The sequence below is a fragment of the Lepidochelys kempii genome, chromosome 10 (assembly GCF_965140265.1).
Source record: "Lepidochelys kempii isolate rLepKem1 chromosome 10, rLepKem1.hap2, whole genome shotgun sequence".
NCBI lineage: Eukaryota > Metazoa > Chordata > Testudines > Cheloniidae > Lepidochelys > Lepidochelys kempii.
In genome coordinates, this window is record NC_133265.1 from 45195782 (window position 1) to 45222704 (window position 26923).

The 26923-nt window shown below is 42.4% G+C and overlaps 1 protein-coding gene across 15 annotated transcripts in view; it reads right to left on the bottom strand.

Annotated features, from left to right (window-relative positions):
• Positions 1-26416, bottom strand: part of CSNK1G1 (casein kinase 1 gamma 1) — a 258268-nt gene extending 231852 nt beyond the window's left edge. For 12 of the 15 annotated variants that reach the window (XM_073363225.1, XM_073363224.1, XM_073363223.1 and 9 more), the window contains exon 1: positions 26272-26416. The gene's annotated coding sequence lies outside the window, so the exon portion shown is untranslated. Of the gene's footprint in view, positions 1-2330; positions 2774-19035; positions 19387-20483; positions 20582-26271 lie in introns of those variants that run through there. The other 3 variants (XM_073363209.1, XM_073363210.1, XM_073363208.1) reach the window with 3 other exon arrangements.
• Between the last annotated feature and the right edge of the window lie 507 nt (positions 26417-26923).

Below are 26923 nucleotides of genomic sequence, written 5' to 3' on the forward strand. Positions count from 1 at the left end.
CCATTTATTTCAATGGGACTATAAACACTGCAAGGAGGATTAGGCCTTTATCTTGTATTTGTAAATACTGACAGTAACAGCAAATAAAACCTTTACCACAACAGTTGTGTTCAATTAACTATGCTAATACTATGGATCCTTATATGTAATTTACATAACATTTCTATGTGATCAAATCTGCACTTCTATAACCAGTGTAATATACAAACTAAGGAGTATAAAGTTCATTCATTCTGTAATCACTCTGAAGTGATTAGAAACTGACTACAGGTGTTTGTCTTAGACTATTCCAGTACCCTTTCACTGCTTATTTAACTCTGGTCTAAACAGGAAAGGGATTGTTATGCAAATAGCAACATAAGGTTATCTCCATCCATCACCACCTGAACTAGGGCTAAAATGTTAATAAACCAGTTATGAGAGTCTGTTCCAAGACTGTCTAAAGCCTGTTTGGCCTGCACCCATGCTGACCTAAACTATGGTTAGTCTGAATTAATTTGAATCCTCAGTATATATACACTATTTAAAATCATTTGAAGTACCATTGTTTTAGCATTTAGTAAATGAGTCCAAAAAGCAAGTTAACTAGTGGGAGCCCACTTGCCTTTTCTGCATAAACCCAAATAAACTGGTGCCATCAAGGATTTTCACTTTATTTCCCACCATATTATAAGGATGGAGACTCAGATGGTGAAACATGTATCATCATAAAACTATAGGATTAGAAGGGACTGCAAAGATCATCCAATCTAACCCCTACCAAGATGCAGCATTTGTGGTATCAAAGCCATCCAAGACAAGAGGCTACCCAGCCTCTTTTTGAAAACCTCCATTGGAGGAGATTCCATGACTTCCCGAAATTTGTTCCATTGTTTTACTGTTCTTACAGTTAGATGTTTTTCCTGAGATTTAATCTAAATCTGCTATCATGTAGTTTGAACCCATTGCCCCTTGTCCCGCCCTCTGTGGCGAGAAATCATTTTTCTGCATCTTTTTTATAGCGGTCTTCAACTAGTTAAAAGTCTGCCATCATGTCCCCCCTTAATATCCTCTTTTCCAAACTAAACACGCCCACTCCCTTAAGCCTTTGCTCATACGGTTTGCATTCCATCCTATCCCTTTGATTGTCTTTGAATATAGTGGTTATTTGAGAAGAAGCAAGCTATGCTAAATTTGTCAGGTAGCAGGACAGGTTGATAACATGTCCACAGCTGAGAAAATTTGTAACTGAACTTGTTCTCAAAAAACACTGGCCCATTTACAACAGAAATACTAGAGGCAATACAGGAAACTCAGCTACCCCTAGCTACCCCCTAGGACTGATACATGCTCTTCTTAGCTGCTGAAAGAGCAAAGCATATGTGGGACCACTACTCTGAAAGTCTGTTTTGAGGAAGGACACCTACTAGCCACCCTAAAGCATGCAAATGTCCAGCCTATATTTAAACCACTGCTTGACAGAGCCAGACTTTTAAGCTACCACATGGTGTCTAATTTCCCACTTCCAGGAAAGTTATGCAAGATAATGAAGACAGAATAGACTACTCTGAATGAGGACTTCACTCATGGACAAGAGCCATAAACATCCATATGTATGCTGCCAGATCTCTGCAGTATTCAGTACAATCATAGAACACTGTCCTGTCTTAGAGGAACACCAGGGACAATGCAGCTGTTAGAGATGGAGTAATTCTAGCAGTACAAAAGCATCAACCAGCTCTACATCCATGGCAAACACAGCCATTTTTCAGTCATCAATACTAAAGCTACATCAGCATCTGAATGAATAGCAGCTGATTGAAGCTAAATCCACATAAACTGAGATACTTGAGAGCCTGTTACTACCTAGCATAATGACAGGTTTCAGAGTAACAGCCGTGTTAGTCTGTATTCGCAAAAAGAAAAGGAGTACTTGTGGCACCTTAGAGACTAACCAATTTGAGCATGAGCTTTCGTGAGCTACAGCTCACTTCATCGGATGCATCCGATGAAGTGAACTGTAGCTCACGAAAGCTCATGCTCAAATAAATTGGTTAGTCTCTAAGGTGCCACAAGTACTCCTTTTCTTGTTACTACCTACTATCACCACAACAGAGGGAGACTGCCCTGTTAGCTTCACAGTCCTTTATCTTAGGATCTTTCTGGATTCCTCACTGCTAATGAATACTCCTCCTCATCTCTCCCTCCTCAAGATACCTGTAGGTGGCAAGAACTTTTTGCAGCTGTACAAGGAGACTGCCCCTATTTGGACTTGTCCACAGTGATTTACTCATTTGTATCTTCAGGGTTGACTATTACAATGCATTATACCTTGAAATGAAACCTCTTACCTCAGAGGTTTAACTGGTTCAGAATACAGTGCCCTGTTTACTCCGTGGCCCAATAAGATTTTTCAAACATTCCACACTTTACACTGGCTCCCACGCTCACACTAAGTGAAGATTTCAATTCCATTTCAAAGCCCTCAGTACAATTCGCCCAGGATACCTCAGAAAATGCGTCACGTTTCATAGTCTCCCATAGCAATTACAGTTCTCTGGAACAATAAGAATGTCAAAGGTCATGTCAACAAGTGTCAAATATTTATAAGGAACAGAACATCACGACTGCGGAACCCCTTGGATAAGTAAATAAATAACAGAGTGAATTAACAGCCACTTCAACTTCACTTAACTTAAATAACTCTTCTACACAAAAAGAAGAGGAGTACTTGTGGCACCTTAGAGACTAACAAATTTATTTGAGCATAAGCTTTTGTGAGCTACAGCTCACGGCTACTCTGAAACCTCTCCTACACAAGGAAGAGGAGGGATGGCTATCCTTACACACTTATGTGCTAGATGACTAAGGCACTGCACAGATACTGTAGTGATGGGTAGAATATAAACTGGTAGCTAGAACGTACTGACAAAACTATGATTAAAAATGACGCTCTGAACTTACCCAGTGCTTTTCACCCATAGAGCTCAGAACACTTTACAGATTAGGGTAACTAAAGCAGAGAAGTTCAGCTAAGCTTTAAAGATGACCCACAAAGGAAGAAAACAGGTAGGCTTCTGCCCTTTTTGCTTCTTTGTGTAACAAAGCCTGACATACAGCAGTAGTTAAAAAACAGGCAACGTGTTAGCATAATCTTAGAATTCTGATTTATTGTTTAAATCAATGGCATCCCCTTCATCTGGTTTTCAGTCCAGGTCACCTTATCTCAGAATGAATGTAGCAGAAAGAATCCAAACATGAGTGAATAACAATCATAGGCACAGAAAAGCTTCCATGTGAAAAGAGATTAAGGTAGATGTCTCTGAGCAGAATAGAGCTACAAATAAAGACATACAAAATGAATGTCATAGAAAAGGCAGATCCACATTTTCTATTTACCCTCTTTCAGAACAAGGGTCCAATCAATGAAATGGAAAGGCAGCAAATTTAAAACTGCTAAAACATTTTTTTTCCCTGTGGAACTGTTTGCCACAGAACACCAAGGGCAAGGGTTTAGCAGAATTCAAAAAAGGACTGATATTTTTAATGTTAAAAAATATGAGTAGTGATAAGAAAAATTCTGAACATGCAGAATTTTTGAATATTCATAAACCCTTCTGTTTCAGGCAACATCTAAATAATCAGGTTTAAGACTAGGCTTGCTTTATGGGTAAATTATTCCATAACTGCCTACTGCAAGTTTACCATACACCTTCCTCTGGACTAGCCATTGTCACAGACAGGATACTGGAGTGCAGGAGCACTGTTCTGATCTAGTACGGCAATTCTTATGTTCCTTCTGGACCAGATCCGAGCCTACTTCCAGAAAAGGGAGCCATGAGATAAGACACAAGAAGGCCCTGTTCACCCACTATAGCAGCACTCCAGTATTTGGTGCCCTGCCACCACTTCCCCCGTCTCACACACAATCCCCCCTCATAGGGATAATGTCAGACAGACAGACATGCAGACCCTCTGATGAAGTAATTCAGCCTCCGATCAAGAGAATGGCACCCCCTACTGTTTCCCATCTACAGTTGGGCTAGCAGTGTCCCCAGGACACCCTAGTCCTAAGAGAAGTAGTTGCCATTCCTCTAATTCCAGTGACAGCACTGGAGGTGCTGGGGGGAGGGATAGCTCAGTGGTGGGGGGAGGGATAGCTCAGTGGTTTGAGCATTGGCCTGCTAAACCCAGGGTTGTGAGTTCAATCCTTGAGGGGGCCATTTAGGGATCTGGGGCAAAAATTGGGGATTGGTCCTGCTTTAATCAGGGGGTTGGACTAGATGACCTCCTGAGGTCCCTTCCAACCCTGATATTCTGTGATTCTGAAGTGTCCAACGGCATAATCAGGAACGCGTTGTTGCTTATGCTTTCATTTGATTCACATTTGTGAAATTCTCAGAATATAGAGAGACTAGAATTTTTTTATTTTTTTAAACCATGAAACCAGAGACTGCGAGAGTTGGTTGCACTGATTCAGGAAAGATTCCTAACTCAAAGCAAGTTATTTTTCAAAACCTGCATCCTAGTAAGCAGGTGCTTAAAATTGAACTGGTTTATCTAGGTTATGCAGGAAGCGGTCAATAGACAAAGAGATACAGACAATTCTAACCAAGCAGTTTTAACAGGTTCCATCATCTTCCGACTCCAGATCTCTTCAAGTCTCTCTAGACTTCTCATGATGGTTTTGCATTCCAAAAGCCTGTGTTAGTTTGCAATTAGCTTAGTTCTGCTGAAAAATTTCTGTCAGTACAACCAACATAAGGAAGTTACCTTTACAATATTTCTTGCACAAGAAAAGAAACTGTGTGCAATACAGCAGACAATGTTATATACTGTTTAGCTTGTACTGTTCAAAGAGTCACATAAAGAGAGCCTGTTTAGCTGGCCAGGAGTATTGCTCTCTGCTTGGGTGTCTGGCCTGTTTAGGAACAAAAATTTATAGTGAAGGTCTTCCCTTAAGAGACTTGTAAAATGCGATCTTTGTCTCACATGAGATGGCATGTCACAAGGTAGTGTTCCCTTGTCCAGATTTCTTTTTCAAAACTTGGACAACACATGTACCTTTCACAATCTCGTCTTCCGTCTAGGTCAAGGAATTTTGGTATCCAAGTTTCCAATGCTGAACATTTGAAATGGAGCTTTCTACAGCCACTTATAGGCTTTTAAGAGACAAGGTTGTACAATTGCTTCAATATACCATAAATACTATGCTAACAGCCTTCAAATAGGTAAGGAAGCGAAGACATCCTCAAACCTTCATGCCAAGTCAATGTAATGTTTTTACCTGAGCTTCCTTAGAAATAGAAACAGACTTCTAACTTGCTCTTTAACAGGTATGTGCCCATCCTCTCATCCACACTCATACCAATACCCAAAATGCTATAACTCAATGTCTTGATATCAGTACTGCAGCCAAGCCCTTCATAATCCAGGCCTTAAGTACTTAAATGATAGGCCTTTCACCCATGTATTGGATCAGTCAGCCAGGGTATATCTAATTCTTGATCCAAGTGCAAGACTTTCTTGGTCAAAGATCCTCTGCCATGGAACTTTTCCCAGAAGGAGTCCATACATGATCCTTTTATAGAAGGATACAAGTTCCATGTGTTATGACAAACTTACCCTTGATTTTTTTTGCTCATCTCTGCACCACCATCCATGCTCCTCATCGTTCTCTCATTTCAGGTATTAGTAGAGCCCTGAAAATCTGCAGATATCCACAGACCATGTCTGTGAATCGGATGTGGATAAAAATTTTGTATCCACACAGGGCTCCAGACATTAGCTCTCCCCTTTCTCCCTAAAACACACCAAAAATATGGACCAGATCCTTTTCAGCTAGTGGGGTGTTGACTGAAAGACTCTCTCATTTGCCCTTGTGACAGATTCTTTGGTTCTGGATGTCTGTTTAAACTAAGTTTTTTTCATTTTACTTTTAAAGGTTCTGTTTTAATGTTTATCGTATGGTGCTTAGAACTCTGACTGGTCCCTCAGATCTTAAGTAAACAAACTCTTTCAGGAACAAATTTGAGTCACTCTTTGCCGACAGGATATTTTTGGCAGCTTACAGGGAGAACTGTTAATCAAGAAAAAAAAATACAGTCAAAGCAACCCAATGAGCATTAGAGCAACACAGCAGGATATTTGAATATCTAGCTACACTGAAGAGAAACTGACTGCCAGATTACTTCAGTTCCCCTTCCCCAGTGACACTTGCCAAAACTCCCTAGCATCTTGTGTTCATTTCAGATTGCTTGTGATGGAAAGGAAAGAACAGAGAGCAAACAAAAATATAAAATTTTGCAAGTCACATACCTCGGCCTTTTGAATAATTGCCCATGCAATTAGCCCATATCAGTTAGATTGCAGTAGCAGGTAATAGATGTAGGTAGGCACACACACTAGCCTGTTCCATTATGAACTCCTGGGTTTATAATTTGCAAATCAAAAATTCTAACCTGCAACTTTCTAAATGTGGGGTCAGCAAGGAAATTTTTTTGTATTAGTTTCTGCTGCCTATAAAAAGGAAGTTCAAGATGCTTTGATTTCTAGTAAAAAATAGTTTTTGCAGGCACTTACATTTTTAAGCTAAAGACAAATAGCAATCCAGTGTTACTCAGCTCTGATGTGAGAATTTGCAGAACTACGTCTAGCTGATTTTTAACATCAATATCAAAGTTCAGAATTTTCCAAGCAACACAGATTGAGCTATTAAGATATGTTCATGCCCACAGCTTTCTGCAACCCACCGACAGCAACTGGGAGCTTAGAAAACAAATAGGGCTTGTCTACACCACAGATGTTAGTGGCACAGCTACGGTGCTGCAGCTGTACTAGTGTAGCACCACAGTGAAGACACTTGCTACAGCAATGTCGGGAGGGTTAAACTGAATGATTTCAGCACTCACCTGGGATATGGGATACCTGGGTTCAATTCCCTCCTCTGCCTGAGGAAAAGAAGGGCTTCTCAAGAAAGTGTGCTCTAGCTACTAAGCTATAGGATATTCTGATCTGGGGCTCCCTCAGTCTCTACTGGCGAAGCTGTTCCACTATGGATAAATAATGAAAAAAAAGTCACTAGAGCAGAGGGACTGGACCCTGGGTTTCCCATCTCCCAGCTGGGTGCCCTTATCCCCTAGGCCACAGAGTCACACTCTGGATCTATGCCTAATTAAATTATCCACAGTTGAATAGTGTCAATAGGAGAGACTGACAGAGCCCCACAATAAAAAAATCACACTGTTCATTAGATGAAGAGGATTGGAGAGCTCCTTCCTTTAATGCTTTGTGTGTGGCACCTACAGGGGTCTGAACATGCGAGACCGCTTTCTTATACCTCCTTTGTTCCTCCTCAGAAATAGAGACATTTCAGATTGAAACAACAAGAAGTCCGGTGGCAACTTAAGGTGCCACCAGACTCCTTGTTGTTTTTGTGGATACAGACTAACACGGCTACCCCCTGATATTTCAGACTGACAGTCCACCTAGAAAGGGAGGACCTTGTGGTTTCTCAGGGTGAGCATGCTGCTTGTAGGATTGGAGGGTTGGGCTGGAGTGGGTCCAGGAAGGGATTTCCCATGGTCCCATGCTTTACTCAAGAGAGATTTTTGGACTTAGGCTGATTCCATGCCACAGGCACCAGGCTCCACCCTTGGAGGTCCAAAGGAAGGAAGTCCAAAGGAAGTCTTTGGTCCACTTACTGCACTGGTAGACAGAGCTCGCAAAATGTAGACAAAAATGCAAAATCAGAGCTCAAGTTCTCATAGTAAAAAAGAAATAGAAAGACATACAGCTTGGAGTTCTCCAATGGGGAACCTTTCAGGGTTCATAACAAAACTTAGCATTGGAGTTGGCTCTCAAGGTGCTGCATCTCAGTATCCAGGACAGCTCCGTGACCAAGAGGGATACATCCTCCTTCAGCTAGCTTCAGAACATTAAGCACGTCATCCTGCTTTAGGAAACACTACTACTGACACTATCAGTTCATGGTTTTGCTGTTGTCTCCATCAGAGGCAATACGTAGGATGGCATTCCCCGTCAGGGAAAATATTCTAGCAACTCCAGTCTCACCACCAAATGTGATGTTATTGAATGGACAGCTGTAAGAGTGAAGGACCTGACTCTTAACAGCATCTATAAGTTTCCATCTGCCAACTGGCCAACTCCAGTCCTATCCACCTCCTCAGGACCTTCAGTCTATTGTGGCAATTTTAATTCACACCATTCCCACTGGGGATACCATGAGGATAATCTGGATGGAGTAAGGCTAGAGAGTCAGGTGTCAACAGTCAACCTGTAACTTCAACATGTTCCTAAGTAGCCACCTGCTTTCCATAGGAGAAGAACCTGAGGTCCATCTTCTGCTGACCTTGTGTCTTTTTTTGTTTTCAATTAAAACAGCTGGAAAACTACCTTCAGTGGGTCAGTGTAAATTCCAACTACAAGTGGCCTCCAAAAACATAGAATGTGTTTCCAACTCGTGGATAATGACTCAGAGCCAGATATTTGGAACTACATAGGTGCAATCTACCAAGCTTTCTGGGATGAAGTCCTTGCCACTGCTAAGAAATCTACACATCAGATTGTCAACAATTCATTCCTGGGTGGTCTTTTCATGCAACCAGACTACATTGGGAATTTAAGTCCGCCAAGAACAACCAGGTGGTTTGACAAAAAGATCTTTTTCACCTTCTAGCTCAAACCAGGCAGGCAATGGCCAAAGGCTGAGTTCCTAATCAAGACAAAGCTTTCAGTCATGCAGTTAATTGGTCGTTGCTGCAGCAAAGGTAGTACCATTGACTCTGGCCATCGGGCCACACTGCCCTGCCGCAAAGGATACTCCCATTGACTCAGGCCATACTGTCCAGCACCAAAGGGCAGCTGCATTGTCTCCGACCATTGGGCCACGCTGCCCTAGGAGCCAGGGCTGTTGTGGCAACTTGGGAGACTAGGCCACTTGGCCACCCAAGCTCTATTTTAATTCCCCCACAACCCAACATGCCTGATGGAGGGTACCTACCCTGCGACGGGGATGCATCAAGGAAGACTACACCAGGCTAGAGACAGACACTTAAAGAAAGAGAGGTTCAGGTGATCTTCAGTGCGATTCTAACTAGAGGACAGCGAAAGTGAGACAAGATTAAGATGATCAACAGATGGGTCAGGCAATGGAATTCACCGGAGATGCTTATGTAATCTCCATGCCTGATTCTAATACTGAGTTAAAGGAAAACTACTAAAAGAAGCTCTAGCAATGGAGAACAACAACAACAAGGAGAATGGACAATAAGAGGAAAGATAGTGCCAATATCACTGACAACAGTGGCAGTAAAATGACTACCTAATCGGGGAAGAATCTGGGTGAAGCCAAGCAGAATCAACTACAATGTCTATGCACCAACGTAAGAAGCCTGGGTAACAAATGGAGGAACTTGAACTACTGGTGCAGGAAGTAAAACCAGATATTACAGGGATAATGGAAACACAATACAACAGTAATCAGCACTGGAATACAGGTATTGAAGGGTATGTGCTGTTCAGGAAAGACAAAGGTAAAGGTGATGGGGTACCACTGTATATGAATGGCAAGATAGACTGACTACAGAATTTAGAAGTAACGGAATCAATAAAACAAAAGCTGTTCAAAATCACTTTGGGGAAGAAAGGTAAGAAAGTCTCCACTACAATAGTGCTGGGGGTCTGTAAACAGACCCCCATGATCCAATTTGGATATGGACAGAGACCTAACGTTTTTAAATGAAATACGTATTACCAGGAATTGTGTGATTAGTTTCTCAGATATAGAATGGAGGACAAATGCTAGTAATAAAGTTAGGGCCCAGATATTCCTGGTTGTGATAGTCAACAGATTTCTTAACCAAACAGTTAATGAACCAACAAGATATGATGCCATTTTAGAGTTAGTACTGGTAAGTAGCAAGGGCCTCATGCAAGGGCCTCATACAAGAGCTAGTTGTAGGGGACAGCCTTGGTTAGAGTGATCATGAATTAACTGAGTTTAAACAAAATGGAAGGATAAATAAAAAGGTCTGAAGCTAGGGTCCTTGATTTCTAAAGGGCAACATTTAAAAAATTAAGGGAATGAGATTGGAAAGTAGACTGAATTGAGGAACTCAAGGATCTGAATATGGAGGCAGCTTGGAATTAGTTTCTGCAACTTTGACTTAAAGTATCTGAAGCCTGCAGGTGGTGGTGGCGGGGGAGAGGATGGGTGTGCACGCAGGGGAAGAGAGAGAAATGCAGGGAAGGATTGCAGATCAAAATATCTCAGACAGGTTATTAAGAAAAATCAGAAAGCATACAAAGGAACGGATGGTTCTACCTCTTGGAGGTCACAAAGCGTAGGGGAAAAGTGAAAACTGCCAAAAGACAAACAGCATCAGATCTTGGAAAAGAAATTAAAGCAATAAAAAGTTCTTTAGCCATAAATAAAAAGAAAACAAGGAAAGAAGCGGGACTGCTAAGCACTGAGGATGGGATGGAGATTCAAGATAATCCAGGCATGGCCCAACACCTAAATGAATGCTTTCCCTCAGTTTTTAATAAGGGTAATGAAGAGCTTGGGGGCAGTGGCAGGGTGAGTAATGGGAACAAAGATATGGAAGTACAAATTACTACTTCCAAGGTGGAAGCCAAACACAAACATCTTAATGGGACCAAATCGGGAGGTCCAGATAATCTCCATCCAACAACGTTAAGAACTTGCAGCCAAATAGAAAGGATTTTTAATGACTCCACAAACTCAGGATCATACCCGATGTCTGGAGAATTCACACCATTTTTAAGAAAGGAAAATAAATGATCCAGAAAATACAGGCCCATTAGTTGACCTTACTTGTCTTGGAACAAAGTTTGAAAGAGCGAATAACTGAAGACTGAGGTAAAATGTTAATTGGGATAAAATACAACATGGTTTTATGAAAGAGTTCGTGCCACACCAACCTGAACTCTTTGAGAAGGTAACTGATTTTCTAGGCAAAGAAAATGCGGAGATCTAATCTAGCTGCATTTCAGTAAAGCATTTGATAAATTCCTATGTGGGACAACATTAGTTAAATTGGAAAAAGATGGGGATTAATACAAGGATTGAAAGGCGGGTAAGGAACTGGTTAGAGGGGAAACTACAATGAGTTATGCGGAAAGGTGAAGTGTCAGACTGAAGGGAGGTTACTAGTGTAGTTCAAGGACTGGTCTTGGGACGAATTTTACTTAAGATTTTCATTAAATGACCTTAGCACAAAAATTGGAAGTATGCTAATAAAAATCTGCAGATGACAAATTTGGGAAGTACTGACAATATAGTGGACTGGAAGGTCATAGATTTGGATGACCTTGAAAACTGGAGTAATAGAAATGGGAAGAAATTTAATAGTGCAGTCATGCATTTAGGGACTAATAAGAGTTTTTGCTATAATTTGGGGAATATATCAGTTGAAAACTACAGAGGAGGAAAAAGACCTGGGAGTAATGGTTGATCACAGGATGGTTTTGAGCCACACATGTGATGCAGCCCTATAAAAGACCAACGCAGTCACTGGATACATCAGGCACGCTATTTCCAGTAGAGACAGGGAAGCATTAGTACCATTATACAAAGCACTGGTGGAACCTCATCTGAAATACCGTGTGCAACTCTGGTCTCCCATATTTGAGGAGGATTAAATTCAAACCGGAACAGGTGCAGAGAAGGGCTGCTAGGTTGATAAGAGGAATGGCGATCCTACCTTATATGAAAGGAGGCTTAAGGACCTTGGCTTGTTTAGCCTAACAAAATGAAGGGAGAATTGATTGATTTATAGAGTGCAGAGGCATAAACATGAAGGAGGGGCTGGGGAGCTGCTCTACAGCAAGTCATCACTGTGAGCATGGGAAGATGTCCTGGATTTTTGATATAGTGCTTCAACGTACACTTCCCCCACTTAGGGTGGGGGGTGGAAGCTGCCACTTGGGCTGGACCCAGAGCCACTGCCTATGCCAGGCAGGATTTTGCTGCTGAGATGCTGTCACTACTTCCAGGGAAGGGGGCCTCAGGAAACCCTGCCCCAGCCTGACCACTTGAGATGGGCCTGAATCGCCACAGACCAGGCACAGATTTCTACACAGGACTCAACCAGGAAGGGAGATGCCACAGATAGTATCTCAATTTTCTCTACCATGCTGCACTCCAAATGGTTGAGCAGGGGGCATGCCTGGCTGCATGTGATGGCTTACTCACACCAAAGTGGCAGGCACTTCAGTATAAGAGGCAAAATGAGATCTTGTACAGAAAGAACATGTGCTATGTACTATGAATTGCCTGTTTCACTGAGAAACAGTGTCCCCTTTGTTCTCTAAAATGTATCTTTTAAAATACTACCCCCTCCCCTTTTTCTCCTCCTGCAGCAGGTGAAAATGTTTCAATGAGGCCCCTATCTACTCCGTCGCAGAGACTGGTCCAGATTAGAAGGTGGAAAAAACGAACTCGGGACGACATGTTTGCCAAGCTCATGCAGTCCTCCCACACTGATAGGGCCCAGTTGAATGTGTGCAGGAAAACAACTGCGGAGTCGTATAAAGTGTTACATGAATACGACGAGAGGAGGGACATGACCGATGAGAGCAGGCAGGATGCTATGGTCAAGCTCATGGGGGAGCAAACTGACATGCTCTGCTGTATGGTGGATCTAATGCGGGAAAGGCAGCAAGACCACAGACTGCCGCTGCAGCCCCTGTATAACCGCCCTCCCTCCTCCCCAAGTTCCATAGCCTCCTCACCCAGACGCCCAAGAACACGGGGGGAGGCTACAGGGACCCACACAGTCAACCCCAGAGGATTGCACAAGCAGCAGAAAGCTGGCATATCCTAAATTTTGATTTGGTTTCTGGACTTGTCCTTCCCTCCTCCTCCATCCCCCTAACCCAATACCCCCCCATCCCCTGTCTAGCTTCTGATTTCTCTCAATGTTTTGGGCAACAAGTAATAAAGAACGGTTTTTAAACAATTGTGACTTTATTTCCTTTTATTATATATATATTATACATATATTTATTATATATATATGGGGCGGGTAACTTTAAGAGAAACAAACAACTCACACCATACCCTGGCCAGTCATGAAATTGGCTTTCAAAGCTTCTCTGATGTGCAGCGCGCCCTGCTGCGCTCTTGTAAGCGCCATGTTGTCTGGCTGTGTGAAACTGGCCACCAGGCGAGTTGCCTCAACCTGCCACCCCGCCATAAACGTCTCCCCCTTACTCTCACAGATATTGTGGAGCACACAACAAGCAGCAATTACAATTGGAATATTGGTTGTGCTGAGATCTAACAGAGTCAGTAAATTGCACCAGCACGCTTTCAAACATCCAAACGCACATTCTACCACCATTCTGCACTTGCTCAGCCGACAGTTGAACTGCTCCTTACTACTGTCCTGGATGCCTGTGTACAGCTTCATGAGCCATGGCATTAAGGGGTAGGCTGGGTCCTCAAGGATAACTATAGGCATTTCAACATCCCCAACAGTAATTTTCTGGGTCTCGGAAGTAAGTTCCTTCCTGCAGCTGTTCAAACAGACCAGAGTTCCTGAAGATGCGAGCATCATGCACCTTTCCCGGCCATCCCAAATTGATGTTGGTGAAACATCCCTGGTGATCCACCAGTGCTTGCAGCACCATGGAAAAGTACCCCTGGCCGTTTATGTACTGGCCACCCTGGTGTTCCGGGGCCAAGATAGGGATATGCAGTCCATCTATCACCCTGCTGCAGTTAGGGAACCCCAGTGCATTAAAGCCATCCAATGGTCTGCACATTTCCCAAAGTCACTACCCTTGACAGCAGCTCGTCAATGACTGTGTTGGCTACTTGCAGCACAGCAGCCCCCACAGTAGATTTCCCCACTCCAAACTGATTCCCGACTGACTGGTAGCTGTCGGGCATTGCAAACTTTCACAGGGCTATGGCCACTCGCTTCTCAACTGTGAGGGCTGCTCTCATTTTGGTGTCTTTGTGACTTGCTGTCCTCTGCCCTGAAGCACAAAGTTCCATGAAAGTGGCCCTACGCATATGAAAGTTTCTCAGCCACTGGGAAATCATCCCATACCTGCAACACTATGCGGTCCCACCAGTCTGTGCTTTCTTCCCGGGCCCAGAATCGGCATTCCAAGGCATGAACCTGGCCCAACAGCATCATGATCTCCCAATCGCCACATGCCGTGCCTTCTGTGTCCATGTCCTCATCAATATAGTAATCGCGCTGTCGGCACTTCCTCACCCAGTTTTGCAGGTACTGCACATACTGCTGGATAATGCACGAGGTATTTACAATGGCCAAAACTGCAGTGGAGATCTGATTGGGCTCCATGGCTATGGCGCCTGCACAGATAATCCTGGAAAAAGGGCGTGAAACATAGGAGAGCAGAGTGGCAGCCGAAGCTGTGCTGTTTCGTTCACGGTAGCCAAACAACGGCTGAAAATGGTTGTCTTCTGTGGCTTTCATGGAGGTGGGAGCCCAGGACAGACAATATGGAGAAGCTCGGAAGCGTGGCAATAACCAGAGAGCAGAGTTGGCGGCGGAAGCTGTCCTGCTCAGTTCACCATGGCTGAGCAGAGCTGAGCTGGAGAGGTGGATTCACAGTAGCAGGAGAGCAGCGGTGCACCGTCTGCACAAAGCAGTATGGCGTCTGCACACCAAAAAGGCACGAAACAATTGTCCGCCGTAGTTTTCTGACGACACACACCCAGAAACACCAGCAAGAATGTTTTTGCCCCATCATGCACTTGGAGCTTAACCCAGAATTCAAATGGGCAGCGGGGACTCCAGGATAGCTACCCACAGTGCACCGCTCCAACATTCGATGCTAGCCTTGGTACTGTGGACGCAATCCGCTCAATTCTGCGCTTTAGTGGGGACACAAGACCAAATGTATAAAATAGCTTCCGAAAATTCGAATAGAATAATTTCTAAATAATTTCGTACTATAGATGTACCCTCACAGACATAGGTGTGTGTGTCACCTCCCTGTCTAAATGGATTGAAGAGTCATCAAGGAACAGTTGAAACCAATCCAGATCAACAAGGGGCTCAGAGACACAATCAAGTTCTAGGTGACTCACAGATTTGGCTGCCTTTCAGTAGGGGAGCTGAGAAAAGACCACTCCTCAAGATGCCAGGCCCCTCTGCCTGTTGCCTTCTGGAGTTAAGCTCGGAGCTTTCTCACCTGGGAACTGACTAACTAAGGAGGTCTCTCACACACACACAAGGAGAGGGACTGAAAATAGACTTTCACTACAGCGTGGCTGTGGCCTGACCAGACTGGACTATACATTAACCTTCATTCCTCTATTCTGACCTAAAAATCTTTCCGATTGTGTGCACAGGTGACTAATAAATGATTAATCTGGTTTTGAACAGGCTGCCTGTGCCACTGTAAATACCAACTGGGAACACTGTGCCCTGAAGGGGTACTGCACAAGACTCCTGCAGGAGTCTGGCCTGGCTGGATTTGCTGGAGGGAGGGAGAGAGAGAGAGATCACTAGTGCCGAAGGCCCAGTCTGGGAGACCATAGGCCTGTCCCAACAGAACTGTGTGGGTCCTTGGGGCGCAGCCCACCAAAGGAGTCAGTCCCAAGAGATTTGTTATAGGCTGGGCATAGCCAGACCCTGTGACTGCATTGCCGATAGTGGGCATCCTGACAAGTGGGCTACTCAAGTTAACAGCGCACAAAGAAAAGGAGTACTTGTGGCACCTTAGAGACTAACCAATTTATTTGAGCATGAGCTTTCGTGAGCTACAGCTCACTTCATCAGATGCATGCCGTGGAAACTGCAGTAGACATTATATACACAGAGACCATGAAACAATACCCCCTCCCACCCCACTGTCCTGCTGGTAATAGCTTGGGAATGATAATCAAGGTGGGAAATGACAATCAAGGTGGGAAATGACCCACCTTGATCATCATACACATTGTGAAGAGAAAAGGAGTACTTGTGGCACCTTAGAGACTAACCAATTTATTTGAGCACGAGCTTTCGTGAGCTACAGCTCACTTCATCTGATGAAGTGAGCTGTAGCTCACGAAAGCTCGTGCTCAAATAAATTGGTTAGTCTCTAAGGTGCCACAAGTACTCCTTTTCTTTTTGCGAATACAGACTAACACGGCTGTTACTCTGAAACCTGTCATTGTGAAGAGAGTGGTCACTTTGGATGGGCTATTACCAGCAGGAGAGTGAGTTTGTGGGGGGGGGGGGGGGGGCGGAGGGTGAGAAAACCTGGATTTGTGCTGGAAATGGCCCAACTTGATTATCACTTTAGATAAGCTATTACCAGCAGGACAGTGGGGTGGGAAGGGGTATTGTTTCATGGTCTCTGTGTGTATATAATGTCTACTGCAGTTTCCACGGTATGCATCCGATGAAGTGAGCTGTAGCTCACGAAAGCTCACGCTCAAATAAATTGGTTAGTCTCTAAGGTGCCACAAGTACTCCTTTCTTTTTGCAAAGACAGACTAACACGGCTGTTACTCTGAAGCGCACAAAGAGAGTGTCCCAAAAGAAACTGTTCTCTAGAAGATTCCACAACTCAAAGGAAGGAGTCAATCCCACAAGTAGGAATACACAAAGACTTGAAAATTTATTTAAATGAACTATACTTTTAACTCCATTTTAAGGCAGTGTATGGGAATCCTCTACAGAGCTCAGTCTGTGGAATGTCAAGTTTAGAAGACTAGGTGGGATACAGCTACAACACTGCATATAAGTTTAGAAGAGGCAGTGATAAGATATTTAGTTTCTAGATTAACAGAACCACAACTTAGTACATCCTTTCATATGGATTTTATTTTTTAAATTGGCTCTCCGTCAAGCCTTGAATTAACAGTATGCATCTCAAATTAGTCTGCACTTTCAGTATGCAGTCATTTCACACCCCTTTTGGTTGTGTGAACAGTGACATATTTAAGTAGCATTTTATCATTTCCTGTGTTAAATGGTAGCATCCAAGTTTTCACTTTCATGAAGACAACACTTTAGTTGCTCTTCTGTGCATTGCAATAATCTGTTATAATCAGACAGCAAGACTTTCTTCCATTAGGCCACATCAATAGTATATTGTACTGTACACCATAATTAAGGCTACCAGAAAGTTTCAGTTACAACCCACCATGTTCAGGTTTAGATACAAAACTGTTTTCAACCTAGCTTTCCTACAATAAGTACTTCCCAAATGCAAACAGAAAACCTTTGATGATATTCAAGCATTTTACTCTGTTAGCTCAGAAGAAAAGATTAAAAAGCTACACAAAATGAAGTACTTGAGACACTCCTCCCACAGTAGAGGGGGCTATGTGAAGGGAGAGAGAATCATGTTTACATAACTTAAGTTATACTTCTAAGCTGGAGTTTCCCATGCTTGGTCTTGGAATAAAGCTACTTTAAAAATACACACACAGAGATGGATCCTGAACTTTGAAAGCTGGCATGTAAGAAAGACTTATTCTGAATACGTCCACAGTCAAGTCCGAAAACTGATCAGATAGTAAGGTTAGAAGCCATTGACCCAAAAAAAAAAAAAATTATTCATGGGCATCCTTAGTGAGCATCTAATGTTTACAAGACAGTCCACTAACTAATCCCTTCAGCATAAAGAATATTCCTCTGACAGGCCCAAGAATGCGACTGGGACAGCCTCCATGAGAAAAATTATAAATCTATGATCTAAGCATAATTCTCCTTCTCCCAACAACAGTCTATGTTAGAGCAGAGAAAACTGTAGATATGTAGAATGGTTACCACTTGGTTTTAGGATGTTCCCAAACGTTAGCGTGCTCGAACTCTTAAATTTATCTCAAGAGGTTTAGTTTCTACCTTTTTCCATTGCCAAGATCCAGCTCTCACAGTATAAACAGGTGCACTGTTGCCCTGCTATGTCTTTAAAATTGAAAATTAACAGCAAGAACTACATTAAGGCAACATTATATGCTTGTTCAGATAAGAACTAGGAAATAAACAATTTCTACAGGATTTACACATTGCACAGCTATATAATTTATGCTATACTTTTATATAAATTAAGGCACATTTTAAAGAAACACAGGAACAGAAAACATTTATGAACATCTTGGCAAAGGTAGTGTTGCTGCAGAACTTTAACCTTGACTTGAACTTGAAATACAGACATTATGAAAAAGCAGTTAAAAAGCCATTTCAGGTACTATACCTGCCCCTGTGTTTCCCCCTCAATTTCCAGGTTTCACAAATCACACTCTTATTTTAAGGAGCTCCTCATCCATACTTGCTTTGCAAAACACCCACATAAACAGGAAGAACAGAAAATGAATCTATCACAAAGTACTGTTAACAAGTACCAAGTAAACAAACTGGAAAAAAAAATTCCCCTCTAAATTTTTCAGCTGTACACATCCTACCATGTTACAAAACAGACTATTAGTGAGAAAGTTTTCAAGCATAAAGGCAATTCTTAGGTTTCAGAGTAGCTGTAGCTCACAAAAGCTTATGCTCAAATAAATTGGTTAGTCTCTAAGGTGCCACAAGTACTCATTTTCTTTTTGCGAATTTAGGTTGCCAGTTTTCCCTTAAAATAAAAGATTCAGGAAATACAGAGGTTAAATGAGACTACTACCTAGCACAAAACTAAGGTCTTTGCCTTGTATGTTGATAGTTCAGAGATAAAATCACGTCCCTGCTTTGTCAGAGGACATGATAATTTGTGAGAGGCATCACTGTCTAGTGGACAGATCACATGCCCGGGGACTCAGGAGACCAGGGTTCTATTGCCAGCTCTGCCCAGTAGCCTACTGTGTGACCTTGGACAAGTCACTTTCCATCTTATAGAAGGGGAAACTGAGGCACAGAGGAGTGTAATAATACTAACCACCTCTATAAAGTCTTTGAGAACCTACTTATGAAAAGCAAATTTAACTGAACTACCCCCCGTGCATTGCACACATTCTGCACAGACGTTAAAGATAAAGCAGTTTCACCTGATGGCAAACCAATCTCTGGAAGATATTTGAAAAGCAAATTCATACAATACCTGAACATTAATGCCTCTGTTTTAAAAGATTTCCAGCAATGTTTTATCTAAAAAATTTTCTTTGACGACAGGGCTCTCCATAGCTATAAAACTCTTTTTGACCTGGATTTCATATGAGGAAGCAGTAAAACTTCTGGATTCACAGACTCCTCTTCTCACAATGAAGCTTGTATTTATTAGTCTTGTCCAACTATCATTCCAGTTAACCTTGTGCAGCTCCTACTGTACAATAATGCACTCTCTCTTCAATGAAGATTTTAATCAATATAGTCAGATTTGTGACCCACAGGTGAACTCCACCAGCGAACAATGTTTACTTAATCTTTTTTACTGAACCAGATATTGTAGCTCCTATAAGTGATAAAGATATGAATTTGACAAAAGCAAGCAATTTAAATCCATAAGCAGTCACTGTTACATGACAAATGTGGTTTTCTACACAAACATGAAGTGAGCAAATTGATATTAAACCAGATACATCTTAACTGTGTATAATGAATGGTATTAAAGGATGGCACTATGTAAAATGGGCTACCAAGAGGTTTCAAAGTATGTTTTTGCTGCAGCCTGAATTGATTAACCTGGTCTCAGCTCTAGGCCAAAACTGTACGTTTGTAAACTAGAATAAAGCAATAGTTTTGTAGAAAGAATACTCTACAGCTTTCATAAAAGTCTCAGACAAGTGAATTTACATAATTACTGTATCAAGATTTACATAATACAGACAAGTTATTAGGAAGCATAAGGAACAGGACAGAAAACAGAAATATTTTAATGCCATTTATTAAATCAATGATGTGGCCTCATCTAGAATATTGAGTGCAGTACTGGGTCATCCCATCTCAAAAGAAATTACAAAATTAAAAAGGGTCAGAAAAGGGCAACACGAATTATCAGGAGCATGGAAAAACTCATATGAAGAAAAACTAGGGAGATAGTGATTTTTTACCTTAAAGGAAACAAGGAACAGAAAGGATATAAAATTATGAGTGGTATAGCAAAGATGAGAGGGGGAGAGCAGAAGCGGCCCACTTACAAGCAGCAAGGGGACAGTCAATGAAATTAAAAGATAGATTCAAAGCCAATAAAATGAAACTTTATCTGCACATCATAAACTGATGAACTAATTTTAACTAAAATTGGATTACCCACATAATCCACAGTGATTCTATTAGGTTACAATCCAAAAGAGGTTACTGACTCAGGGAAGAACCAATTAATAACAGTTAACACTAGCACGTATGTGTCAGAGCTCATTTTCATAAAAGGACTGATCTCCCAACCTTAGTGGCATTAAGAAATAAGGTATGGGGAAACAATTGTACTGGGAAAAGTGACAGATAACCACATATAGATAAAGCTACCATATTTGGAGATCGAACAAAATAAATATGCAAACATGAAGTTGAGTCAATCAAACATAAATGGGTCTTTTAAAGGTGACCTACCAGGCAATAAGCAAAAGCAGAGCAATGCAGATGATTCCCATACAAAGACACATTTAGCAGATGACAGGTTTCAGAGAAGCAACCGTGTTAGCTTGTATCTGCAAAAAGAAAAGGAGTACTTGAGGCACCTTCCACTGAATGCATCCAATGAAGTGAGCTGTAGCTCACAAAAGCTTATGCTCAAATAAATTTGTTCGTCTGTAAAGTACTCCCTTTCATTTAGCAGATGGTTATCACTTACATTATTTGTAGAGGGAAAGCTTCAAGGAGGTCTGTCATAAATATAAAGGGAAGGGTAACCACCTTCTGTACACAGTGCTATAAAATCCCTCCTCGCCAGAGGCAACATCCTGTTACCTGTAAAGGGTTAAGAAGCTCAGCTAACCTGGCTGGCACTTGACCCAAAGGACCAATAAGGGTACAAGATACTTTCAAATCTTGGGGTGGGAGAATAGGCTTTTGTTTGTGCTCTTTGTTTACGTGTTAGTTCTCTCTTGAAACTGAAAGAGGCCAGACAAAAATCTATCTTCTTCAACCCATCCAAGTCTCCAATATTGCAACCAGTATAGGTAAGCCAGGCAAGGCGGATTAGTTTATTTTTTGTTTTATGTAAATTTTCCCTGTGTTAAGAGGGAGGTTTATTCCTGTTTTCGCTAACTTTAAGGTTTTGCCAAAGGGGGAGATCCTCTGTGTTTTAAATCTAAATACCCTGCAGAGTATTTTCCATCCTGATTTTACAGAGGTGATTCTTTTACCTTTTCTTTAATTAAAGTTCTTCTTTTAAAAACCTAATTAATTTTTCATTGTTCTTAAGATCCAAGGGTTTAAGTCTGTGTTCACCTGTACAAATTGGTAAGGATTATTATCAAGCCTTCTCCAGGAAAGGGAGCGTAGGGCTTGGTGGGGTGGCAAGTGGTCTCTTTCCCTGTTCTTTGTTTAAAACGTTTGGTGGTGGCAGCATACTGTTCAAGGTCAAGGCAAAGTTTGTACCTTGGGAAAGTTTTTAATCTAAGCTGGTAAAAATAAGCTTAGGGGGTCTTTCATGCAGGTCCCCACATCTGTACCCTAGAGTTCAGAGCGGGGAAGGAACCCGGACAAGGTCTAATAGATAGATATAATCATAAGGTAGCTTCTTCAGGAGAAGGTGGAATAACTATTTAAATTGGGACAGTGTGTGCTGCAGACTATAGACTACACCTTCCAAATTGTATTCATGCTGTTTCTCTCTAGAGAAGACCTTCCTAATTCTTAGCAGGTTAAATAAGACTGAATTAGTAGGCAACTTATATAAAACAATTGTCATAGTTACAGATGAGATTTATTTTATTTGTGTGAAAATGTGAATTGGGTTAATGTTAATAAGATGAGCAAATATAATAATTTAAATTTACACTTAATTCATATGCTTATAACAATAGCAAAAAGTTTAATAAAATAAATTATGTAACTCACTACCACATGATGTCACAGTGGCCAAAAATTAAATAAAATTCAAAAAGTGACTGGATAGTCTTGTTAGCAATATAAATATCCACAGCTATAAAATGTACTAGCATTAACTATTATAAAACGTAGTAATCCTAATGCTTCATGATTTAAGCCAATCTCTACAGAAAATTAGGAGACATAAAATGGAAGACTGGTTACTCCACATCTACAGGATCCCATATGACAATTCCTATGTTCCTATAATGGTCAGATAACTGAATGAAAAGAATTAAAGAAACAATCAAGCTAATCACCACCTTTCAGCTGTAACTCTGAGTCCTTCCACAAAAAAAGGGAACAGTCCTGAATTACACTGTTTAGGAGGTCATACTTCATCTTTGACTGCTGCAGCTGAAATAACTTTGATAGTTCTTTAACCCATACATTTTTAGAAAAATAATTTTGCCCATTCTTTAAAAAACACTTTGGTGGGAGAGGTACAGCATGGCACATATGCCGTCTGAGACCTCCACAGGGCCAACATTTTTCCTGTTTCAGACTTGAACAGACTCTGGTATCATGTGGGATTCAATCTGTAAACCTTTCAATGATGGCACAGCAGCTTCTTAAAGTACATGGAGCCTGGTACTTCACACTGGATGGAAATCGGCTGATAAAACAGGTGTATATAATTTATAGAAGCATGTAAGCTCTCTGTTAAAAAGCATCTCTTCTACTACAAAAGTGAGGGACAGAGGAATCTATACTGGGGAATCTACAGCAAGTCAGCAACAGACTTGTGTGTACATGCCAAATATGACAGTTTACATCCAGCAGATGAATAAGTCACCAGCCTGACACAAAAATAAAGCCAGAATCTAGAACCCACTATTCGCTGAAGTTCAGAGAGAACAAGGTCAATATATTTACATTTCTTCATCAACTTTTTGCTAGAGAGATACAAGAATAGTCTTTTGACAGCCATATAACATCTTTCATCTTGAAGGATTCAATGATTTACTGATTTAGTTTCACCAGTGGTAGAAACATTAGCAGTGCTGGCATACCCAAGGTTTCCATGCAGCATTTCTAACACTGTTATTTAGACAAATTCTGAGTGGGATTAGATGTCATGTTAACTCCAGCAATCAGACGATACTTCTCCACGCTAAACTAGCCACTGTTGCTAGCACCAGAGAAGCCACACTGTGTAAGTGGGACTGGAAAATGTTTGACAAAAAACTAGTGTGGATACAGCCATTAGCTATACATAGCTATTTTCCAAGCTTAGCTTTACAAATTTGAATTTAAAATATAATTCTTTATCTGTTTTATTAAAATAGTCTTGAAAATCTGTGTCCCTTGAATGGTATACAAGTTTAAACTCTTCCGTGGCTATTTTTCCTACACAAGAACTTTTCACTAATATTTCCCCTGTGAACCTTCAGTTCAGCTCTGACACAGGCAGGGCTCCAAATGGCCAAGGATGTTATAGATACACATCATTACTACCACCACCTGACCTGAAAGCATCAACATTGGAAATTTGTGCTAAGACTTCCTAGTATAGGCAAAGCTTTAGCTACTGATGCAACTAGTAAAAAGCAAGGTTTTCTCTATGGCTTTTGTTGGCTTACAACCCATAGAAAGTTAGCTTACCTTAAGAAACACAAAGAATCTTTTGGCTATGTTATCATGCTTCCTGTGGGAAAGGGCTTCTAACCTTTTATAATGGTTTCAGAATGTGTACATACAGTTTACTCTTTTCCTAAAATCATTAGCTGCATCCTTTACTTCAGCTTGGCAAATATCTTATCAATAATGTACTGAAAATATGGCAACTAAACAGAAATAAATGCACAATGGGTAGATTCTGTTTGCTTGTGACTGAAAATCATGGTAAATATCTAATTTACCAAAAAGGAAGGGACAAATGTTGAAGGGGCTGTAGGAGTAAGGAAGACTGCACATGTGGTGATCACACACAATGATTAAGACATACTGTGATAAAAATCAAGTCTGAGATCCAGGCTATGACAAACAGTAATTTACAAAGACTCTAAGGGAGTCTCTAAGGCAAGGCCACTCTTATGTGGTCTGAAGAGTGGCAAAGGTGGCAAATTTTACAAGCTGTTAATGTATGCTTAAAAGCATTTCATCCTATTGCTTCCTTATATTCAACTTTCTTAAACTAGACTCCCCTCTTCTAAGAGCTATGGAGCAAGTTCCCCTCAGATAAAAAAGGTGGTCTGTCTCTCTCCAGGACAGCGTTATTTGGTTTTCATTTTATCAATGTAATACATTTTAAATAAAGTCAAAATGCTACAGGAAAATTTAATACCAGGACAACCCAAAGCTTTGACACTGCATCAAAATGTACAACCGCATGAATATAATTTTGTCTGCCAGTAATTAGACATATGCAGTGATGTTGTAGCCATGTTGGTCCCTGAAGAGCTTTGTGCAAGCTCAAAAGCTTGTCTTTCTCACCAACAAAAGGTGGTCTAATAAAATATACTCACGCACCCTCTCTCTCTAGTAATTAGAGCTGCACTTGATACAAACACTTTACTATCTCTTGGACTAAAATATACTACAATGAACTGATTTCCTATATTATATTCTAATAAAAGGTTAGAAATAAAGTTGTGTTACTAAAGTGGGGGTAAATTTTAAGCCTATATTTGAATCAGAGTTAAGCTTTCAAACCAAGCACTCTTATCTCATTCACACAAGTATTAAGAAGAGTTTTTACTCTTCTAATCTTAAGATATTAATTTTTTATTCAGATCCATGCTAAATCAACAAATACCATCTGATGCGCATGTCACTATTTTTAACTGTAGCATCTTTTGCAATAATTTCAGGCATTCCACTTGTATAGTGCCACATGTGTCACACACACTTCTAGTATTAAAATCATAAGATCAACATATCTAATACAAAACCCACCACATCATGTAAACTCCTCTTAGTGGGATGGTAAATCTCCAACAGGTAAAGATGCCTTTTGACAAACCTTTTAACTCAGGAGACTGTGGTCTTGTGGACAGAGCAGCTGGACTGGGTGTCCAGGCAGCCAGGTTCTACTCCTGATTCTCATCTACTGTGTAACCTTGGGCAAATCGCTGTTTTTCTTTCTGATCCCACCCTTTGTCATCTTGTCTATTTAGACCATAGGCTCTTCAATGCAAAGACTGTCTTTGCATCTGTACACAGTATAATACAATGGGTCCCTAATTTAATTTGCAGCCTCTAAAGTAAGTAATAAATGATCACTGCAAATTATGTACTCAACTATCCAGGATTAAAGAAGGAACAAACAATCCATTGAGAAAGTCTGCAGGAGAGAGAATAGCTCAACTACCAAGAGAAGTAACTTGTTTCCCAGTTCTGAATACTCATTAGTGGGGAACCATTTGGACTCCTAAGCCTGTTTATGAGGCTTCTTCAAAGAAGCCATCTTGCAGTTGAATTTATGTTAAAATAATTTAACCTGTAGTAGCCTAAAAATGAAGGCTAATAACCCAGCAATTTTAAGACCTACTCACAACAGACTGCCAAGACTGGCCAAATGAAGCATACCCAGGATCTGCCAACCACCACGGCTACATCAACATGGAACTTCTGAATATTCCCACGGTTGGTGAAGCTAGCGATGGTATGACAACTCATGAAAACATCACACCATCATTTTTACAACTGTCATTTTTACAATGATCTGAGCAGATCTAGGCAGCCTGCTCCTGGTGCATTAACTAACAATCATACACCAGTACTCCCACCTCATTGTTAGCCCAGGCACTTTGTCCAGAAGCAGCTGTATCAACAAGGCTTACAAGAGACTTTGTCATCTCCATGGTATAGGAAGCCCACATGCCTGCCCAACAAGGTAGAGCTCCAGACCTCCAGGTACAAGCAGAGCCCCCCAGCTTCCCAACACGTCTGGCCCACGGAAATTTGGGAGCCCCAGGGTACGAGCAGCTTAAGGATGCGGAGGAGGAAGGTCAGGTACGTGTTACAAGGCAGCCCATAAAAGCCTGCTGCTCCTGCAGCCGTCCCCGAAGACAAATGTGCCCGATTAACCGGAGCTCGGGCGCACACGGTGGAAAGAGCCCCCCAGCCACAACGACGGGAAGTGCCACCCCGGGCCCCCCTCCACTCGCCCTGCCGAAAACCCCTGCCCGACAGACCGGGGAGCGCCCGACCGCCCCAAGGCCGTAGGAGCAGCCTGCAGCCGAGCCCGGCCTCACTGGGTGGATAGAGGGACGGACAAACAGCCAGACCCCCCGGAGCCACCGGTCCCGCTCCCCAGCCACAACCCCCCACTGAGGGTCCGGCCCCGCTACGCCTGGAGTACCTAGCGCCGGCAGCTGCTCTGCTCTGCTCTGCTCCGCTCCTCCCCGGCCCGGCGGGCTGGGGCCCCGGGCGCTGCTCTCCCTGCGCCCCCGCCGGCGGCTCCGCCTTCGGCGCCCGGCCGCTTCCCCTTTGCTCTCACTAAGGGGAGGGGCCGAACCGGAAACGACCCCCGGAGGACACGCCCCTGAGCGAGTGGCGCCCTATGGGAGAAACCCGAGCGCGGTGGCTCGGCCGCCACACAACCACTTCCGGGGCACCGCGCCGCCGGACACTCCCTAACAACCGCGTTCCGTTACTATGCGGAAGTGCAGCCGCTCAACTGCTGGATTTCATTCGTGACCCTTGTCCAGGGTGAGGGGAGACACCGGTACCCCGCGGGATGGGGGTGGGGACTCGGTACCCCGCGGGATGGGGGAGGGGACACGGTACCCCGCGGGATGGGGGAGGGGACACGGTGCCCCGCGAGATGGGGGGAAGGGTAAGACACTGTTATTGCTGCAGAGACCCGATACCTTGCTGGGCAGACGAGAACACCGCCATTATCGCCGGAAAGCACCGGTGCTATGGTAGGGAACAATGCTGCCCCAGGGCGCCTGCAGCCTCGTCCGCGCTGCAGTAGCCCAGTCCAGCAAGGGGTGCAGCCCTTGGTGCTG